The 21061-nt window shown below is 43.1% G+C and overlaps 1 protein-coding gene and 1 long non-coding RNA gene across 5 annotated transcripts in view; one reads left to right on the top strand and one right to left on the bottom strand.

Annotated features, from left to right (window-relative positions):
• Positions 1 to 15346, bottom strand: part of HTR1F (5-hydroxytryptamine receptor 1F) — a 120480-nt gene extending 105134 nt beyond the window's left edge. For 2 of the 4 annotated variants that reach the window (XR_012662133.1, XM_075102538.1), the window contains exon 1: positions 14221 to 15346. The gene's annotated coding sequence lies outside the window, so the exon portion shown is untranslated. The remainder of the gene's footprint in view (positions 1 to 14220) is intronic. The other 2 variants (XM_075102546.1, XM_075102555.1) reach the window with 1 other exon arrangement.
• Positions 4821 to 10874, top strand: LOC142061444 (uncharacterized). Its single transcript, XR_012662129.1, has 2 exons — positions 4821 to 9815; positions 10739 to 10874. It is a non-coding gene; the product is annotated as an uncharacterized LOC142061444 (long non-coding RNA).
• Positions 15347 to 21061: the final 5715 nt, after the last annotated feature.

The raw sequence follows: 21061 nt of genomic DNA, 5'->3' as shown, positions 1-21061 counted from the left end.
GCTGTCATTTTTCTAGACCCTATTAATGAAAAAAGGAAATTGGGGAGTCAGCTTCCCCTCTGACTGAAACTCTGCTAATTAACATTGTCAAAACAATATTTTCTCACTTCTTTTTTTGTTACTGACAGAAAAGGAAGGGTTGAATTAGCCTACCACATAACTAGCCACTAGTCTTTTAACCCAGTTTCCTTGGAAAATGACACTTACAAGATCACGCTTTCTGTCAGTCCCCATGAGTTCCTTTTGAACTCATTGCCCAGATTTTAACTAAACTTGCAGAGCGATCAAAAGTCCCTATACATTTGATGAAAACATGCTGCCAAAGAGATGCAAGGCAAGCCCCTGTTAATGGAAAGGCCGCAGCATGTGTTCAACTTATTATTAGGCATTAGAGAATCTGTATGACAGAACAGAAAGACTGAAAATTTTTATAAGAACAAGAACTACAGTAAAGCAAGCTTCAGAAGTTTCACTGCTCAGATAACTTGCTGGGAGTTGCTATACTAAACTCTATGATATACTGACTCTTAATTTTTTAATTCCAACCTGTGCAGGGCCTTCTGATAATTAAAGTGTCAACATTTCAGTGATGAAAAGCTGCATCAAAAATCAATGGTCAGTTGACATTGCTTCATGCAGGGAAGATGGAAAGGTCTTGCAAAAAGGTCCGCAGAACCAGCTGTGGAAGCGTTTTGTCACCTTGATGGGAGGGAAGAGCTGTAAGACTGACCCATCGTCTGCTAATTCTCATCCTGTATGACTGGCTACAGATAAAATCAGAGGCACATTTCTCATGTGGAGGCCTCCAAAAGTGCATGCCCTGCTTAAAACTTATTTGCAGGTATTTTGCATGTTTCTGTACCAAGACAACAGACTGAGTAACCCTGAGCTGGAAGACCCAGGGAAGGTCATCACAGGAAGATCTGTCAGTAATATATGCATGGCCCATCCTTGCAGAGTTCAAGTACCTCTTTTCAATGTATTTTTCTTCCTAGTGCTTTGTTAAATAGGGAATATGCCTCACCTTGCCTTATGAGTCAGGAAAGTGAGACACAGGGAGACTACATGGTGAGACCAGTGTCACCCGTTTTGGCAGAGGATGAAGTTAAACTCAAACCCTCTGAGCTATGGGCTGGCAGCAACTACCAGAGCCACGCTGTGGGAAAGGGCAACCTTGGGCTACCCTACTTCAACCTCCCATTGGCTCCTCCAATCATATATCTATAAAATAGGGTAAAAAAAAAAAAAAAAAAAAAAAAAGACAAGCACTTGCACACAAAAAAATCAGGGCTGGGCACTGAGTACTTAGATGTATCTGGGAATCTAAACTGCAAGCAAACAAAAACAGTAGCTAGCTGGATAACCTTTCAGAAGGCAGAAACACCTTCTGAATTACCTCCTTAGTTCCTTTCTTTAGCACATTATCATCATTTTGATCTAAATTGAATTGACTCTAAGCCAGTTTATTGCAATGTATGAGCTGCTCCCCTGTAGATGCTGGAGATGAGGCTTTTGCCTGAAAGCTAGGTATGACACTGCTCACTCTGAAAGGCACCAAACGAGAGAGGTGAGAACAGGTTCTTTTAGTTCCTTGCACTACAGAGATGGATGAAAAACTGATCTTCACTTTTAAGATAGGTTTTAGAAGGAGGTAAAGATGCAAAGAAAGGAAGAAAGGTATTTTTCTTCCTTTCTTTCCCCTTCTCCACCCTCAGTCAAAACTACTTTCTCTTCCCTGGCTGGGAGGTAGCTGTGGTCTGAGGAGGAGAACAGCTCTGCCCAAGGGTCTCTCCACTCCTCCAGGGTGTTTCTTTATTGCAGATCAGCTGTTTCAGAGCTGGCAGCTGTTGTAGGCAGGAGAAGGGGAGTCTGAAGAAAGGAGATAGGCTGCCAAAGTCTATCTTACCGAAAGGAAGAGCAATACTTCTTGATCCTTACTCTCACTGCTTCCTAAAACTCTTTGAAGCACAATATATCCACCGATAGCACTTGCTTTACAGGTGTTGGTCCAGAAGATTTGTAACAAGTAACGTGAAGGGTATGATCTGTTCTCCTTACCACAGAAAGAAGCTTTCTGTTTCAGTCTGGATGAACAAGTCTTTTATTTCCTGTCTTCTCTAATTACTTCACCAATTTATTGAAATCTTTATTTTTATATTCTTAATATCCCTGTAATGCTTTGAGTTCTTAGATCAGTGACTCATACTTACAGCTTTACAAGAGCAAACCTCTTTTACAGAAATGGCTTAATATTCAGGCTGACCATGTAATTTTATCATTCTTCAAATGATCTATGCTTCTTTAGATTAAATGAATGTGTTTCCAGAAGGTAAATGTGTTTGGGCTGAACAAAGCTGTACGTCAGGTTAGTGCCAAAGAAGCCTACACAATATTGTCTCAATAAAAAATGAGAAAGTAAAAATCATTTAGTCACAGGTGTACTACATGTTAGATATGCAGAAAAGGCATTACAAAATTATAACATTGTAGAGGTAGCTCTTTCAATAGCCGTTAAGGGAACAAACAGGTTGGTCACACCTAGAATAAGTATTGCTTTTATGAGAAGAGTTGGCAGTAAAAAAGTCAGACTCTCATTTCTAAGTGAAGTAAGTTCTGATGAATTAAAGCAGCTCTTGCTGTTTACAGTGCTCCTTCCTGTGTAAATGGTGCTTGGTCCTACAGGTATTTTCAGCACATCTCTCTGTCAGTCTGCCTTTACCATAGGCTCTATGCTGTTGCATTGAATTTCAATCCAGACTCCTGTGCCACTTCCACCAAGGTGCATCACAGGTTTATGAAAGAAGTAAAGCTATATGTACTGTCCCCTCTCTTTCTTGGTTATATACATTTTTGATACATGCTGGAAGTCAGATTTAAGCAGACAGATGCATCCAGGCCAGAAAAATCTTATTTGCCTTCTCATCTTTCTGCATTTTAAGTCTGTTTAATCCCATTTTTTTGCCAGATAAATTCTGGCCAAATCTGTTTTTCCAATATTTCATACAAAGCTTTTTCTTGTGGATTTTCTGATGGAGCCAGAGATAAGCAATTTCTAAACCACTAGATGAAGATCCCTTTGACTGTTACAAGCCGATATGCGTGTTGCCATGATCCTGGTAACTGTGCAGTCACCAGTTTATCCTCACCACACACCTGAGAAGTCAATCAGCATCATCGCTGTATTACTTGGGAAGATGAGAGGCAAACTCCCTTACCTAGCATATCATCCATGGCTTTGTCCATGGGCAGGGGTCTGCCTCTTTCTCTAAATCAATAAAATGAATGGAACGGCCACATTTCCACCTTACAGACTTTGGTGGGACATTCAGCAAAAACCAGGTGATACTGCAGTAGTGGAGACCACATAAGTCCTTTAAAGAAGAGAAGCATCTCCGTGGGTCTGCAGTGGAAAGCATTTCCCAAAGAGAATCAGGACTCATCCTCCTCTTTCTCCAGCCTTGCCTCAGGATATGCCCAAATACAGCAGATACAGCCCATTCTTGCAAGTGAATTAGATGCATGCAGCAGACACCATGCTTCTAGTGTATTGTTTTTACCTCAGTTTCAATGTATTGCATCAACTAGGCTTCACAAACAGGTCTTGAGAAAGAATAATTTAATGGAATTTTCTGCAAACAGGTATTGAAAAGAGGAGTTTGCCAAAAATATATTCCTCTCTTCATTCGGATGTAAATCAAATCCCTTGATTTTCTTTTTATACACTTTTATTCCAGCAGAGGTCACCTCTGCCTGTGCTGGGGAAGGGTAAAGCAGTTCAAAGTGTGGGCACCCGCACACCTAGCAACACAAAGTGCTGGTTTCTTCCTACTCTTCCTTTGTAGCTCCTAACCAAAGCCCATTTCAGGCCCTCCTCTTAAGTGGAGAAAAAGGGTGCTTTGAATCAGGTCATCTATACCTTCAAGGCTGCCATAACAAGCTGCTTAGCGAATCATTCCTGCTGCTGTTGTGTGGCTCCAAGCCTGTTTGAGAACAGCCTTTAATGTGCAGGAGCAGGAGAGCCAGAGAGCATGGTCCTTCTTGAGGTAAAACTGCTGCAAGATGGGAAACCCCTGAAGAGCAAGAAGCTACATCTAGAATGTGCTTTCTAATTACTGAACTATTAGGGAAACAGAAATACTGCCATCCTCTTGCAACTCTCTTACTTTCTTACTTTACTGATGTATCAAAACTGTTAAAAAATGAAGGTCTCTGTGCTCAATAATGTTTTGTCAAAGTTTGTTCTGGCAAAACTATTTGGGTGTATTCACAAATAATTTCAGTGCTTTAAATTGCATTGGTTTGGCAGGTAAGTGGTTCACACAACTGTTATTTCCCTGGCTCCATCAGTTACAACGGTTCTTCAGTGTTAGCTGTTCAGAACACAGGACAAGAAACATTTTGATGCTTGAGGCAGAACGTGTTTTCAAAACTATGTAGTTCTACTCTTTGGTTTAGTGTTAACGTTTTTATTTTCCAGCTTTTAAGCGTCAACATGCATTTCACATTTTGCACCTAAACAAAATTCTGTTACCTAGTCACTGGAGTTTGAGGCCTGCTCTAGTGAGTGACAGCTCCTCCCACTCTTCTTTCCTCCCATCCTCTTTGGTTTCACAACTTAACCTCTTTTCCCACCAGTACCCAAGGAGGACACTGTGTTTAAGTACTCAGAAGTACTGTTCATGGCAGAAGGTTGTATTATATAGCCCCAAAAATGTGCAAGATGGATTTATCGTCTTTTCTTTTTAAATACTAAGTTATTGCTACATTCAGGATTTTTTGCTAGTTGTCATTAATGATTGACATGCTTTAGAGAGAGACCTTTGAAGTTAGAAATTAATGACTGCTTTTCTGAAATTAAACTTCATGCTTTAGACAGAAATCTTTCATGTAACCAGTCATGTGCACCATTGAGCCAGCAGCTGCTTATGAAGGATAACGTTGAAACCTCCAAAGAATCTCACGGTAAATCTAATGTATAGTTTTCCTCGTTCATATTTTTCACACTTTTCTGATACCTTTTCCAAATTTAGCTTCTTAATATTAAAAAATAAGTGAAGTTTCGGTCCAGCTATGCACCCCTTTTCTTTCTTATATTAGAGAGGTTTAGTAGTTTGAAATGAGTGAAATGACTAAATGTGGTCTTCTTATTTCTTACATGTAGCTATATATAACAAGAGACGAATACCATTAGACTAACAAACTGCCAGGAGAGCCAATAAATAGTTTCAGTACGAGATCAAGGATGGGGCTAATGAGCAGCAGACTTGACTTGTTGTCTGAGAAATGAGAGGAAGACACATAAATGCACTAGAAAAAGATAATTAAGACATACCACCATGGTGAACTTGCACTCTGAGTGTGGTTGCATTGGCCCAGCTGCAGCCTTTTGGAGTGTCAGATGAATGTTAACGAGAGCAAGTAAAGCTATTTTCTGTTTGAGTGCTTGTTTCTCCTGATGGCGTTATCTGTTATAGGTCAAGCAGCTATACATGACAGCTTAATAGGTCATCTTAAAAACAAGATATACACCCAAAGCTGTTGCTGCTGATTAAAGATCGCATAATTAAGAGCAGAAGACACACTTGGTTTTTAGATGGCTACAGTGGATTGAGAATTCCAGCGTGAATATCAAATCCTGTCACAATATCATATATACACAGCTCAGACTGCTGTTCACTAGAGACAGTGCAACTGCTTCACCAAACAGCAAGTAATTTTCTAGAACACCGTCATCATTCAGAAAGCTCCCATTCTTTGTCGTTACTTGGGGCTTTGGATAGCCCACCACTTACAAGTACTTGCTTTCAGTACAGGCAGTCATGAGCAGGCTCCACAATTAAGCCCTCTTTACTTGTCTTTCCTCAGTAGCTGTATCCAAATATAGGTCTTTTCTAGGTCAAATTTATCTTTAGAGATAGTTCAAAGCACCGTTGACTTTTGTGCCAAAAACTAACAGAGGCATCCTAGGCTGCTTGTCTTGCTGCCGCATTTTGTTGTCTGTCTGGTGGTAACTGGCTTGCCCTAGATTGAAGAGAGCCTTGCCTGCTTTCCCCAAGAAGAAAACTTAGTGTCATGAGGCCATTGCCAGAAACGCAAGCAAAAAACTTAAGCCTGAACCAAGTGTGTCTCAACCAAACAGAAAAGATGTCTGCATTGTTGAGAGATCCCTGCTCACTAGCCCAAGTGGCACAGTGTGGCAGGTGCCCACAATATTTATGTCAGCTCCATTTAAAGCACTGTGAACAGCACAGTGAGCACACTGTGAACCACACTGCATGGTACCTTACACAGGTCCCCGTGGCTGAAAGTCATAATTACTATTTTCTCAGAGGTTTTATAGTTTAAAATACCTGAATTGATGCGAGGGCTAACCTAGTAGAATGGCAGCTTGATAGCATAATACCAAGGGGGAGATAGGTTGCATGTCCTCAGGCGTGACATGAGGGCTTGTGAGCCCTTAAGAACAGAAGGTGTGCGAGGAGTCCAATGGAAATACTATGCAGGAAAGAAAGGTCCCAATCTGGGTATGGTCTCACTTATTGTGCTTACTTTAATTGTTCTCCTCAGCAAATCACCTCCAAATCCACACCTGGATTTTGTCCTGGAGGAAACTGGTTTGTTTGCTCTATAACAGAGTCCAAACAAACTAACATTAATGCTGTTTGGATGATCAGGAGATAGGGACTTCACAGCAAATCGGGGAAGTGACAATGTAGATGTATCCACAGATCCTTGTTATTAATAGAAAATAGTTTTTTTATTCTAGATATAAACATCCTAAGATATTAATTAAAAACCAACAACCAAACAACAACCCCCAAATCCACAACCGTCCAAGGCTTTTTGTCTAGATGAAAAGAAACACACGTTTCATTTTATCCAAAACAGCAGGGGCCCTTTTTGCCACTGGCAACTGTCAGTCTTTGGGTAATTTCATAATAAGACCTGCAGTACAGTCCTTGAGAAGAGTGAGGGTTGGCTGGAAGAAAAAAAATTAAAAGCCTTCAGTAAAAGGCAGAGTAAGAATGAGCGTAATTTATAACCCTAATGTAAAAATTCTTTGTGCAGAAGAGATAGTAATGATGCCATTATGTTGGGCAAGCCCAATGTAGAAGATTGTTTATGTAGATACAAGCGTTACAGAGGACAGAATGGAAGTCATTTCCCTAGGAAAGAAATCAACAGCCTTAAATGCCTCTTTTGCAGAGACCAAAATGCTATTAGACTTCTAAAGTTTGACTTACCTGTTTTTTTGAGTGGATAATTTTGTTATTTGCTTGTTTTGTCCAGTACTTTTGGATTTTTTCTATGCCATTAAATACTGTGAATGTCATTTTTTGCTCCTGGCTGCTCCCTCAGGTGGCCCCTAGCCCTGGGTCATCCCCTCACAGTGCTGGGGCTGTCAGTGGGTCCCATTACCAGCACTTGGCTCTGCCTGCCTGCACTTGTCTGTGCCCCCTTGGTGAGGCAAAGCCTGCACTGGGGTCACCTTGGCTCCCAGCATGTCCCCCTAGCAGAGCAGCCCTGCTCTCTCTGTTCCCCACGTGCCCAGAATTCAGGGTATGGATGGCCACGTAGCAGTTTTTCAAAAAGAATCTGCTAGTTACATCATCGGAACATGAATCAGCTCTGTGATATTGTTGACATATATTGGGATGTACATCTCTGCCCAGTCAGTCATTTCCACTGTTATATATATTTGCACTGTTCATTGTTCCTGGCCAAGAGTATTCTTGATACTTGTTCTATTGAGCTACATTTATTAAAACAACTTTAAATTCTCACTCAGTTGTTCAACCTGTTTGCATTCTTCCTCAACCTTGTATCACCTGCACACTTACCAGTGTTTAGATTATTCCCTCAGCTAAACTGTTAACAAATAATTAAATACTAATTATTATTAAACTATTAATTAAAACATTACATGATACCCAGGAGAGTCTCCTGGATAATCACAAGTGGCACAAGACTTACAACTTGACAGTAGTTGTTAATAATGAGTTATTAACACCTATTTTCTGAGTAAAGTTTTCCAGAGAGTGGTACACACCCCTCCTAGTATTTTTACCCAAGCCACATTTATTGTTTTGTGTCTGTGGCAATGTTAGAAGCTTGTCCTGTATTTGCTGGGATTTATTATAACACCAGTTGGAGGAAAATACTATGATAACTGACTGAGCTGCATCTGTAAACAGCACAGATGTGGTTCAAATTTGCCTATATCCTCTAGAGGCTGAGATACCAATAAGGCATGGCCTGAAATCTCTCCCAGAGATCACCTTTTGAAAATAGACTTCTCTGTTTCAGTTGTCGCTCGGTTTAGGGGCACCCCTGTCTTGCCAGTGACTCAGAACACCACAGTCATCACAGTGAGTTAGAAGACTTGTACTCCATGGACTCCATCACTGCCTACTACAGTGGTTTGTCCAAGCGGTGCTGATCGTTTATAATCTAGCACAAAGCTAAGGATAAGAGAACGAGTACTGATAGATACTTGTTTTCCATATTGAACTTCATAGATAATCTTACACTTAGTGCAAATAAACTGAAAAGATTTAATGCTATTTAATCAACAGCATTTATGCTGGGTAATAAGACAGGGATATGTTCCTTTTCTCCCAGAGGAAGGATCACTCTTCTTCAGCAAAAGATCCAGTTATGGCCCAAATCTATGCATCTAGGGACTAACAAATGTGGCTATGATACAAAGAAATCATCTGCACTTAAAACTGGAAAATGCTTGTTTCTCATATGTTGTAGCAGCCCTACATAAGTGTTGTGCACACTGCCTTCTGGAGCCAGGCAGAAACAACAGCCACGATGATTATTGCTGCCCACACAGAAAGTTTTTCAGTCAGGGCAGTGTCAGTGCTTTCACATGAGCGCAATCAGTAGCAATCCAGGAATTCAAAAGACCAGGAAACTCAGACAGCTGAAGATGAGGAGAGCGTGGTCTGCCTGAAACCTAGCTGCTGAGAGGTAAGAAAGATGGTGAGACTGGGAGAAAGAGAGAGGAGGGAAGATGCAATGTGATGCTGAAGTCACACTGTGCTGCTGACCTTAAGAGCACCGTGTCCTCTGTCAGAGGCAGGAAGCAATAAGCAGAGAACATTTGGCATTCTGGTCCATGAAAAGACCCAAGCCAACTGTTCTGCCCTCCTCATTCAGCTGCTTAAGGAACCAACAGCAGACAGCCCTAGGAAGAAAGTTTTACTATGGGGAAAAGGAATTAAACTCGATTTAAATCAATTTTTATTCGCAGTACTGTGAGAAAGGGGGAAGAGGAATCTGACTGTTGTCTGTTTGCCCACAATTGTATTGCAGACATGGCTACACAGTTACAGGCACGGCAATTAAATGGTCATAAATTCTATTTTGAAGGTCAATAGTTTCTGAAATTGTCATATTTTTGATTGTGACTTATAGCAGCAGAGTTCAGAAGTTCTCCTCAAGTCAGGAGAAGCTGCCAAATGCAACCACACTTCAATAGGTACAAAGTGCCCTTTGGAGGAATTCCTGGTTTTGTGTTATCATAAAACATCCATCAAATTCTAATCACTTCTCATTACTGAACAAGCACTAGCTTTTCTGGGTTAAGTAGGCCAGTTCCAGTCCTTCCCACCTACTCTATCCAAAATTTACATAGTGGATCCAGCCTTTCTGTGACTTAGTTTTAATTTCTGCTCTCCTTTCCTCTTTCTCCAGCAGGTCACAATCAAAATGTTCCTTCATGGGTTTTATATTTGGCCATCATGAAATTGGTGTGTGTGTCTGTGTACACATGCACGTAAGCGCTCACACCTTTATAGACACAAGTAGGTAGCTAGATCACCTTAGCCTCTCTGCACCTCATAGTGACAGTCCTGCTAATAATCTTTCTATGCAATCCAGTATTTCTTGTGGCAGAGAATAATTTTTTAACTGTTTAGCACCTAGGGTGTAACTTGTTGTGTTTGCACATGGGCCAGCTGACTGGCTGATTCTTTTTTGGATGTTTTTGCCATCCAACCTTTCTATTTTCCACCATCAACAAAAACCCATTCCAGTCAAAGCCTGAAAAAGTAACACTGTCATTTAACATAGCAGAGTAATGGTTTCTTACAAAATGCAATGAATTAGGTCCAAGATAGTGACAGAGCATTTCTAGGAAAAAATAATTTAAAAATTATTTTAGCTGGCTTTTTTTTTTTTTTTTTTTTTCTTCGATAAGCCCTACTTTCAGTTGGGGCTGCTTGACACTCAAAACAAAACTTTCAAAATTCATCTTACATTTTGGCAAGATGAAACAATGCTTAAGCATATTCAACAAGGCTACTTGCTTGTCTGCTGATGTAGTTTTTCAAACAGCAATATCACAACTAGTGCTTTATTGAAATCCTCCCATTTTTCAATGAAGCCAGTGATGTGGGAGTCCTTAGATCGGGCTTTTTGTGGTGCTGAGCTGCTGATGCTTCACGGCAGAACAAGTCATGTTTGCTATTTAAAACTAGCTATCCAGCCTTTAGTCTTGGGCTCTCTGTCTCTTTCCTGCAGAAAACCTGCAAATGTGTACACAGAGATGCAGAGCTGTAAGAGTCAAACCCAGTTTTGTAACTCTTAAAGTTCCAAGTAAGCCTCCCAAATTACGATATGACACACTCCTACTATAGGCAAGTGGAACTCAGAAGTGTGTATTCCATTCTTAGGATGTCTAGGTCTGTGTAGTTTACTGTACTCCCATGTGCCTTTCTTCCTCCAGGCACTGCAGGAGAACTGAGGACATGAGGAGAGTGTGGAGGATATGACCACCAATTCCCTTCTCTCGCTCCTTCACTAATTTGTAAGATGAACTGTCCTGGAAGTAACACCTGAAATTAAATATACACACTACCCATTCCCAACGCTTTCTGAAGTGTCCCCTGGTCTTAATTACAATGTGAAGGGCGTGTACTGAAGGACTTCCTTCTCTGCCAGAAGCAGCTGCCTGTGCAACTTTCCCACCATGGACATCAAATGTCAACTGAAAAAATACCGTGTTTCATTCTTGCATTGAAACTTCTCCAACTTTATTGCAAGTAGAAACATAACGTAGGAGTAGAGGGTAACATTATGGCTGATAGGTATAATTAGTTTGCAAAAAAATATAACCAGGGGACACATTTTTGATAGAATCACTTCTTCACAGAATAGTTGCAGAATATTGGATCGCATTGACTGATCCTTCTTGTTAAATGCTATGACAAAGTAAATGTACATTTGTATAAAAATGCCATAACAGTTGAAGCTTGAATTAGAGTCTGTAACCTTTGTTTGTGATCATAAATTACAGAGAAACCCTGCAAGCAAGAACATTACATTAAAAAAAAAAATCATCCAAAGCCAAGAGATACAACCCATCAAATACTGAAAATGCATTATATTGTGTACCTAATGTTAATCTCTTAAGATCCTATAGTACAAATTGCCTCCAGCACATTCAAGTTATCTCACAAGTTAAGTGGACACCCACAGGTGGGGATTAATCATTTAAGAAACAAAGGTATAAAAACTGATTTCAAGTACTAAAGCTGTCTTAAATTTTTCTTTCATTTTGAAGATATACATATTTTTTGCCCTGTTTCTGGAGGGAGGGCTAATAATAGGGGCAAGCCACTGAATCTGGCAGTTTATAAGGCTTTTTCCAATTAATAACTTAAATAATATTGGGGCAAAAAGATGTTACTCTCTCGGATCCAATAATTTCAGTTGTAACTTCTAACAGTCAAGTTATAAAAGAAATCTGAATTTTAATCACTTAAGTCCTCTTAAACACTGAAATAGTGGTATGCCACCCACAGATGTGGAATTGGCATAAAATGCCATGGCCACCTGAGGGATGCCACGAGCAGCGTGAGCCCTCTTTGTCTGTAACCCCAGCTCAAGAGGAATCTTAGTATTGAAAAGTTAGATTCTACAAGCAGTGAGTGCCTCCTGCCTGAGCGTATTGTTAGCCCTTTCATTTGCTGCCTGGATGAAAAAAACAGGTAATTAGGAGCTTGCAGCAGGGGGAGGAAGGAAGTAAGGAAGGCAGGAGGAATTCTGCAAGGAAATATGCAAGGAAACTTGCTTATTTGCAGGTTTCACTGAAGGCAGCAAGAGCTGTAGAGTTCAAAAGTTCTAGGAAAAATAAGAAACAATGGAGGCTTGATGAATCTCTTCTTAAGAAAGCAGAATTTCTGACTTACCTAAAAGTCTGGTTTAGTTATTGTATTAAAATTTCACAACGGCTTGGAGTTGATTACCTTTTTTTCCTCCCTTAGCACTCCAAGAGCTTCAGTCTCCACAATCAAAATTAAGAAACTTTCAGATATTTATGACAGGCTTGGCAGAAATCACACCAAAGAAAGAAGGCATTATCATGCCTGTGAATGGTAACAGTGAAGAGGCAGAGGTACCAAGAGTAGCGTGCTTACAGTGCCTTAAAACAACCTGATACCAAAGGTCACTGCTGTACCTCTTGCAGTGTTCAGACAGTAACGTTCCCCGGAGTTACTGATGCTTTGAGCAGCGCTACTGACCGGTCACCTAACAACTCATATCCTATGTGCAGGACAAAAAATGCTCCTACTTCCATATTCCCGTTTAATGTAACACTGCTGAAAGTTAGTGTGCAGTGTCAGCGCACAGCAGTTTGTAAGTTTGTGAACAAAGGTTATTTTTAACCCCTAAGCAAAATATCTGTCTCTTGGTCAACAGATCTTAATATTTAGTTGAGTAGAAATAACCAATGAATGGGTGTTCTGTCCCATTTTCAACACTAACAACAGAAATGGCAGATGAACATAAGTTTTTTGGAAGAGGAATTCAAATAGAGATGTAATGACAGCAAGCAGCAGTTCAGAGCAGAAGTATATGCTAGGTACTCTGAAGGGCACGTGGTGTCCTTTGACTACTGAGACCAGTCTCCAAGCTAAGGTCCGTAAAACTTGTGCCCAAAAGTAAGTGTTGTAAATATCTTCTCCTTTTTCCTTTCCCCACCATCATTTGTAGTCCTCTGTGACTCAAAACCTGGAACCGCAAGTCCTGTGGTTGGCCACTCTCAGGCTGGTATGCACACCTGTGCGGGTGTATACGCACATGGATGTACAGGTAGGTAGATCAATACATAAATGACTTCTCAGGAAAGAAAGAAGCAAAATCAATGAAGAGCTGCAGAGTCTACACTAAGTTTTTCCTGAGTTAAACTTGCAAGTTTGGCTTATATTTTATAGCAAAGACCAGGTCAGTCATTTTTACCAACTCTGCAACTGTTACTCTCATTTTCTTGTATTTTATGAGACTAAGGCAGCCTTTTCTCCATGTATACACTGGTTTATTTTTTTTTAACGGACATCTCATTTTCATTTCCCTCAGGTAAATGTCTGCTGGGTTAATACTCTGAGAAGAAGAATAGCTAATAGTAGAGAGCATAAATGTCTATGAAATTGTAATATCTAACAAAGCAAAGGCATATAATCTCCTAAAGCCAGTGTTCATAACGTGCAGAAAGCCTGGGGTTGCCCAGTCTAATAAAGTAACCAACTAATACAGTGACTATACAAAATTAATAACCTCTCAAACAAAAGCCTACTGGATGAAGAAACTATACAAATTGTGCAAACTGTACAAACCGTAGCATGTTTCTATCACTTAAATGGAAACTAAATAATTACAGGGCTGAGAAGTACCACTTGATTTGGTTTAGGTGACCTTGTGTCGGCAGGATCCACAAGTTGAATTAGGATGAAAACAGAAGACGGTTCACTTATTAACATCATAAACTAAAGAGATTCAGAGCCTACTTGGATTTTCAGATGTGAGTGCCGGCATACAAAATCAGTCAGCATACAGGATTGCATATGTGTAGCATAGACACATCTATGCCGTATTTGATAGCATCGGCAAAAATTAAACTAAGGGAAAGCAAACTCAGAGGGATGCCGCTGCATGAGATCTCATCTACATTCAGGTTAATAAAACAAGTAAACATATTTGCAAGGCTGGTATGAACTAGGAAGGTTTTTATTCCTCAGTCCAACTTTAGGATAAAGCAGAAACAGCGTCCTGCTCTGTTCGAAACCCCAATATTTCAAGTTCTCCAGCAGCACAAGAGAGGCTAATTAACAAAACCCAAAGGATGACGAAACGAAGCCGGATAAGCCATAAATATCTACATATATAAGCACACAGCAAGCAAGATAATGAAAAGTTAGCTAGATTTACCGTTTTAATTATCCAAGTGGGTGGTTTGTTTGGGTTTGGTTTTTTTGTTTGGAAACGTCGGGAGCTGTTTTCACGAGGACTCGTCCGTACGCATCCGCACCGCGGCAGCCGCCGGCCCCGCAGCGCGGAGGGCAAAGCGCTTCCCTCCGCAGCCACCGCTCCCCCCGCCAAAACGCAAACGGAGAAAACACGGCGAGGGGAGGGGAGGGGAGGGGAGGGGAAGAGAAGGAGGGGGAGGCACCAGCCGGCCCGCGAAACTCCAGCGCCGCCCCGACAGCTCCCCTGCCCGCAGGGCTGCGGGCGAGGCTGCTCCGCGCCCCTCCGCCGCCTCGCAACTTGCGCCGGTCGCGGGAGCCGCCGGGGCGGGGCGGGGCGGGGCGGGGCGGGGCGGGGCGGCCGCCGCCGGGGGAGGGCGCCGGGATGCGGCGCGGCGATGCTCGGCGATGCTCGGCGCGGCGATGCTCCGCCCGCGGCTCCCGGGTCGCCGCCGCGGGGACGCGCCGGCCTGCCGGGTGGTGTGTCCGTGTGTCCGTCCGTCCCCAGCCCAAGCTCCGGTGCGATGTGCCGTGGGGAGGGATGTCCCCCCGCGCCGGGAGCGGCAGGGGTCCCTTGCTGGGGCCGGCCTGCGCTTGTGCCACTTCCCCGGCTCCCGGCGCCGGGCGCGGGCTGGGAGGAGCCGCGCCAGTCCTCCGGGGGGCCCTGGCGCGTCCTAAATGGGGTGGAAAGGCTGCTGCTCAGGCGTCGTCTTTTCGAGACTGCCTGGTGGGGGCAAGAAGGGCAAGGTCTGTTTCAAGCACCCGACTTCTGCGGGATTTTCGACTTCAGAAGTGCGTGCTCATGGGCGAGACTGTTAGCCTCCTCCAAAATGTTATGACCGGGCTGCAAGGAAGAGGTGCCGGGTGCATGTAATGTGGTGCGGAGGTGGGCGAGCACACGCTCAGTTCTTCTGCAAAGGCAAGAGCAGCTGGCGGAGTCATGTATTTGGATCAGGAGATTCTGAAGTGGGTGATACCTTAGTGATGTGCTTGGACATGCCTGGGTGGTAACTGCCCTGCTGTCCCTGGGCTGAGCCCCAAGCTCTTCAACACCTACCAACAGTTGCACGCCCGGTCAGTGCCTCCTCTCTCCCTCATCTCGGCACTCAGCACTGGGCCTCAGCACTCAGCGTGCTTCAGTGGTTGCTTCTAGCCCATCATCCGAGGAGGCTGAGTACCCCACAGACAACCTATCTGTAAACAGTTCTTTGCCTTCCTGTTTACATGCTGTTTGCAGTTCACTTCCCTGATGCGTACTTTGCCTTGGTACTAAGTAATCCTGGGTGCTAGCTAGTGCCCTTCCCCCTTTAGCTCGTGATGCTTGTTGTTCACTTGGATCTCTGTCTATACAAGTCTTTGTCTTTGAAGCAAACCAAAATGTGTTTCAGTGAAACCAGCCCCTACATACCATTGTAAACTTTTGTTCCACAACAGCTTTAAAAAGCTGAAAGTACTAGAAGTTCACTTATAACTTCGGTTATTCAAAAAGGCAAAGGAAAGCCTTTATAGGTAGAAGCGCTAGCAACTACCTGCATCACACAGCTACATTGTAGTTTCATCAGTCTAATGAGAGGCAGTCTCCCTCGATTGCTTGGTGCCTGTCAGGTTCTCAGGTGGCTGCTTAGGACTGGTCTTCTGCAGGCTTTTTAAATTCCGGTTTTATATGAGCTGGACACAGGTTTTTCTTTTGCAGGTTTCAGCACCAGTGAATACAGTCTTCTCCTTCCTCAGCTACCAGTCACGTGTGTCTCCTCCTGCTAATGTCTGAATTAATGAATGAAGTTTTAATCATACCACAGGTGACCTTAAAAATAGCAGAGGTTAAGCAAAACAGTCCTGTTCTGTCCACTGCTCCTGATGAGTAAGAGTTGACTGTTTATGATTAACCTGTGTTTGCTCTGTGGTCTGCATCTGGCTTCAGAATGATGCCATTACACTCAGTCTAATGGGAACGTGAAAGTGCCTCTCTAGAACTGACGATTTAGTATATGATTTTTTCTGCAGTGCCTATAAACCTTTAAAAACGATTTTCTACTAGGGAAAACTGCTCAAGTGACATTGGTGATGGCAGAAATTCTCTAGTAATTCCCAAAACAGTGTGCAAGGGCACTGGATGTCACAGTGTGGGCAAGTAGTGTCTCGAGCTCCTTCTTCAAATAGCTCCTTAGGACCTCTTGCTTCCTGTGGTGTTTGCTCACTGCTACTTTGCTCTTTGTGTGTTCTCTCAGTTTCAAACTGTGGCTCAACCTCTGGTTGTACTCCATGAGCAAAGCTGCCCCCTACTCAGTATAGTGGTATCTTGATTAGCTGGTGTGTCTCACAGCAATAGCTTTGGTGGTAGCAAGAAGGGGCTTTTCTGTTTTGATTATAACAGGTAGCAATTTAAAGCTTATTTTTCAGAGTAAGTTTTGTTGTGTTCTTTTACATAGGAACAGTCATACCGGGTCAGGCAGAAAGTCCTTCTAAGTGCATTATCTTCTCTCTGAGGAGAGCTGGCAGTGGATACTTAGAAAAAGAGTGTAAGATCTGGGCAAATACAGAGAGATCCTTGTCCTTGTACATGCTCTCGTCTTGCTGAAGCTTAGGCAATACAGGTTTGAAATGCTAGTTATGCCTTTGTATGTTATTACCTTAAAGGATCATTTTCATAAGAGTGTCTACAGACACTTTTTAAACACATTTATACTTTTGGTATCCACTCTCTCCCTCCGGCAAGCTGTTCTACAGCACATGTGTCTGCTGGGCTTATGAAAAATATTTCTCGATTGCCTTAAACTTCTGTTTAAAAAAGTGTATGTCAAACTAAAAGTCAAGTAATGGTGGGCAAGTTTCACTTAGCTTAAGTGATATTTACATTTGTTTAGATAAAGCTATTTAATCCTCTGCATTTGAAAAAAAAAAAAATAGACCAATTAACAGGTAATAGCTGCATAAAGGGCTACTACATTTACTGGAGGAAGAAGGCCCACACTTCTCATGTAATTAGATCTCAAGTTTTTTGAGACAGCCTTTTTGCCCTGAGTTTCCACAGCACTTACTACATTAAAGTGTTGATCCTGGACTCAGGCTCCAAGACACTATGACAACACAGATGATAATAATAATGGACTATTTGAATGAAAAATAACAAATATGTGGTGGCCGGTCTGTGGATGCAGAACACTGTTGAGTTTTGTGACATGTATTTCAGTCCCTTTCTGAGACCTGATACAAAGAGAAACATTTCCTTAGACAAACAATAAAATAATTGGGTTCCTTGAATTCGAGATTAGGTTTCCTATCTTTTGTTTCTAAACAATGTTCATCACCATAGAATCATAGAATCGTTAAGGTTGGAAAAGACCCTTAAGATCATCAAGTCCAACCGTTAACCTATCACTGCCAAGTCCACCACCAAACCATATCCTCAAGCACCACATCTACCCTTCTTTTAAATACCTCCAGGGATGGAGACTCCACCACCTCCCTGGGCAGCCTGTTCCAATGCCTGACAACCCTTTCAGTGAAGAAGTTTTTCTAATATCCAATCTAAACCTCCCATGGCACAACTTGAGGCCATTTCCTCTCGTCCTGTCTCTTGTTACTAGGGAGAAGAGATGGACCCCCACCTCACTACAACCTCCTTTCAGGTAGCTGTAGAGAGCGATAAGGTCTCCCCTCAGCCTCCTCTTCTCCAGACTAAACAACCCCAGCTCCCTCAGCCGCTCCTCATAAGACTTGTTCTCTAGACCCTTCACCAGCTTTGTTGCCCTTCTCTGGACATGCTCCAGCAACTCGATGTCCTTCTTGTAGTGAGGGGCCCAAAACCGAACACAGTACTCGAGGTGCGGCCTCACCAGTGCTAAGTACAGGGGGGTGATTGCTTCCCTGCTCCTGCTGGCCCCACTATTCCTGATACAAGCTAGGATGCTGTTGGCCTTCTTGGCCTCCTGAGCACACTGTTGGGTCATGTTCAGGCGGCTGTCAACCAAAACCCCCAGGTCCTTTTGCTCCAGGCAGCTCTCCAGCCACTCCTCCCCAAGCCTGTAGCGTTGCATGGGGTTGTTGTGACCCAAGTGCAGGACCCGGCACTTGGCCTTGTTGAATCTCATACCTTTGGCTCCGGCCCAACGATCCAGCCTGTCCAGGTCCCTCTGTAGGGTCTTCCTGCCCTCCAGCAGATCGACACTTCCACCCAGCTTGGTGTCATCTGCAAATTTACTGAGGGTGCACTCAATCCCCTCACCCAGATCATCAATGAAGATATTGAACAGGACCGGCCCCAACACTGAGCCCTGGGGAACACCACTCGTGACCGGCCGCCAGCTGGATTTGACTCCATTCTAGTCCCAGCTTCTTCCTTGAGCTGACAGTTAGTCACAAGCATCTCAAAAATTTGTTCAAAGGCAGTTCTCCAGGTATGTCCAGCTATGTGTCCAGGTGAACTCCAGGAGGGATTTCTGTCCATTTTACTATAAACTCTCCACAAAGTAAATCAGAAAATATGGATCTGAAGACATCAGCAACGCTATGGAAGATTGGCATGAGTCACAGTCACCCTCCACTTCAAAAGACAGCCTTTCTCAGTTCTTTGCATTGCTCATCTATCACCTTGGTGGGGGGTGTGTGTGCTATCAGAAAAACAGTCTGCCTGCAGCACATTCAGAGCCTCAGAAAGAGGTGTGATGTCACGATCCACTGTTGGGTTGAACAATTTGGCAGAGGTTAAACCTCCTTTTTTTCCAACTGACCTCAGATAATTCTGGGAGGTTGGGGGCGGCTGGGCTTAACTTCTGATTAACTCCAGTGTGTTATCGTGACTAGGTTCCTTTTACATTCTCGGAAACAGAATTAAGACTCAAAACGGAGTCAAGTGCCAAGTTACTTTATTTGGCCAGAAATAGATACAAGAGAAAAAATCCAAGAAAGAGAGAAAAAAAAAGGTGAAAAAGGGAACGAGAGGGGGAGAGAGAGGGACAGAGTGGGACTGTTGTGATAGCTATCACCATGGATCTGCGGCAGTCTGTCCGGTCTGGGCGTCCAATGCTTCTTTGAAGCCGGTGGAGGGGAAGATATTCCAGAACGTGCCCCCCCCATCATCTCTGCTGGTTTCCCCTTTTATGAGGTTGCTCTCTTGCATAGTCAGTAACTGTTCTGCATACCCCTGCCTCCCACTCAGCAGTGGGGCGCATGCCCATTACTGTTGCTAGAAGATGCTTGAAAGTCCTGGAGGGTCTGAGCCCCCCCCATATGTTGCCAGTCATCCTTGGGCCCAGGTGTATGCGTGGAGGATGAGTACTCTGAGATAACGGGGTGCACATTTCTGCTGGGTCAACCTTAGTGATTAAACTGTTCCATTCAGCTGATGTAGTGGTCAGGCTTTAGTAGTGAAATTTGCCTGCCAACAATGTTGAGACAAGTTTCTAGTCCCTGACATGTGACTTATGGAGATACTTGTTCCCTGTGCGTGTCAGCTGATGGCATCTCCGGCATCTCAGTTCTCCCTCCCCAGGGCTGGCATGGTAGATGATCATGAACTGGTGTGTAAAGCTGGTGCAGGAGAAAAGCAGGGCGAGGAATCCTCAGTTTATCATGCTGTTTAGAATTCCAGTATCCAGCCATGAAGTCCAGGTTGTGTTCCTCTTCCTCTGTCTGCAAACTCTGCCTCATATCAGTATGGAGTGAAAGAAGGATTGGAGCTGGTTGGTAAGCCACCATACTTGGTGAGCTCTCCTTCCTTCTCACCACTATAGGCTTGATACATTGGAAAGTCTGGGGGCTTTTTCCATCACATTTAAATCCCCCTTGTGCAACAAATCAGGTGGATAACTTTTATTTCCTGTGTGGCATTCCTTTGTTTGCAGGCTCTGTTTCTTTCTGGGATGTTTCTTTCCAGGGATGTTACGAAACTTTAGTTGCTCCCTGCTGCTTCATCCTTTCCCATTCATTAAGGTAAATCTGGTGGCTGAGGTTTGTTGACACCCACCTTTCCTCTCTGCCTGGATCATATCCACAGGCCTGGAGGTTAATCAGGTGAGAATGCTGGGGTTTTTTTGACTCATATACTGTCTCCCTTCCAAGCATGGGTTTGAGAAAAGAAAGGCTTTTGTTCTGGAAAAGCATAATAGCATGCTGGTGAAGAGTGTGGTAAAGCTCCCACTTTTGTGCTGCAGATGGATTAGGAGGTTAATGGGTAGCTGCTATTCCGTTCTTCTTCCTCAGCTCAGGGTATGCCTGTGCAGACTTACAGAGCCACATCTTTCCAGTAAACAAAGCAGGATCAGAGCAAGGGCTTGAGCAAGAACGTATCATTGCCTATGCTGTTTAATTTGTATCACAGTCATGGGTGTGATGGTAGCCTGTGCTAACTCCGAGATGATGCCCAGGCACAGTTCACAGAAAAGTGCAAGCCAAGGGCTGTTTCTCTTAGGCACTGTAGTTATGGCAAACTGGAGTGGGGTGAATCTGAGGTTAGCTGTATAGAGACACAGTCAGTGGCTTCTTTAATGTATTTTAACTGTGAGGATCTCAATAGGATATTTTGTAGCAGCGTGTGTGTCTGCATATAGTACGTTGGGGTTATGAAAAGAATATTGTACCAGGTAAGAACAATATGGGTTATACATTACCAAGGTAATGCTAAGAAGACAAGAGTGTCTAGTTATGTAGCAGAAAACAACAACACAGAAAAACAGCCATTCACCTGTGAAGGACTTTTGTTACTTTCTCATACACGCACCTTGTCACGCTCAGCCTGAGTTGCCACATTCTCATCCTCTGAGACCTTGGGGATAGCCAGTAAAATCCCCAAAGAGGGCTAAGGTGCC

The sequence above is a fragment of the Phalacrocorax aristotelis genome, chromosome 1 (assembly GCF_949628215.1).
Source record: "Phalacrocorax aristotelis chromosome 1, bGulAri2.1, whole genome shotgun sequence".
Classification (NCBI taxonomy): Eukaryota; Metazoa; Chordata; class Aves; order Suliformes; family Phalacrocoracidae; genus Phalacrocorax; species Phalacrocorax aristotelis.
Note: the sequence above shows the minus strand (reverse complement) of the source record. Positions and strands in the feature narration are given on the sequence as shown.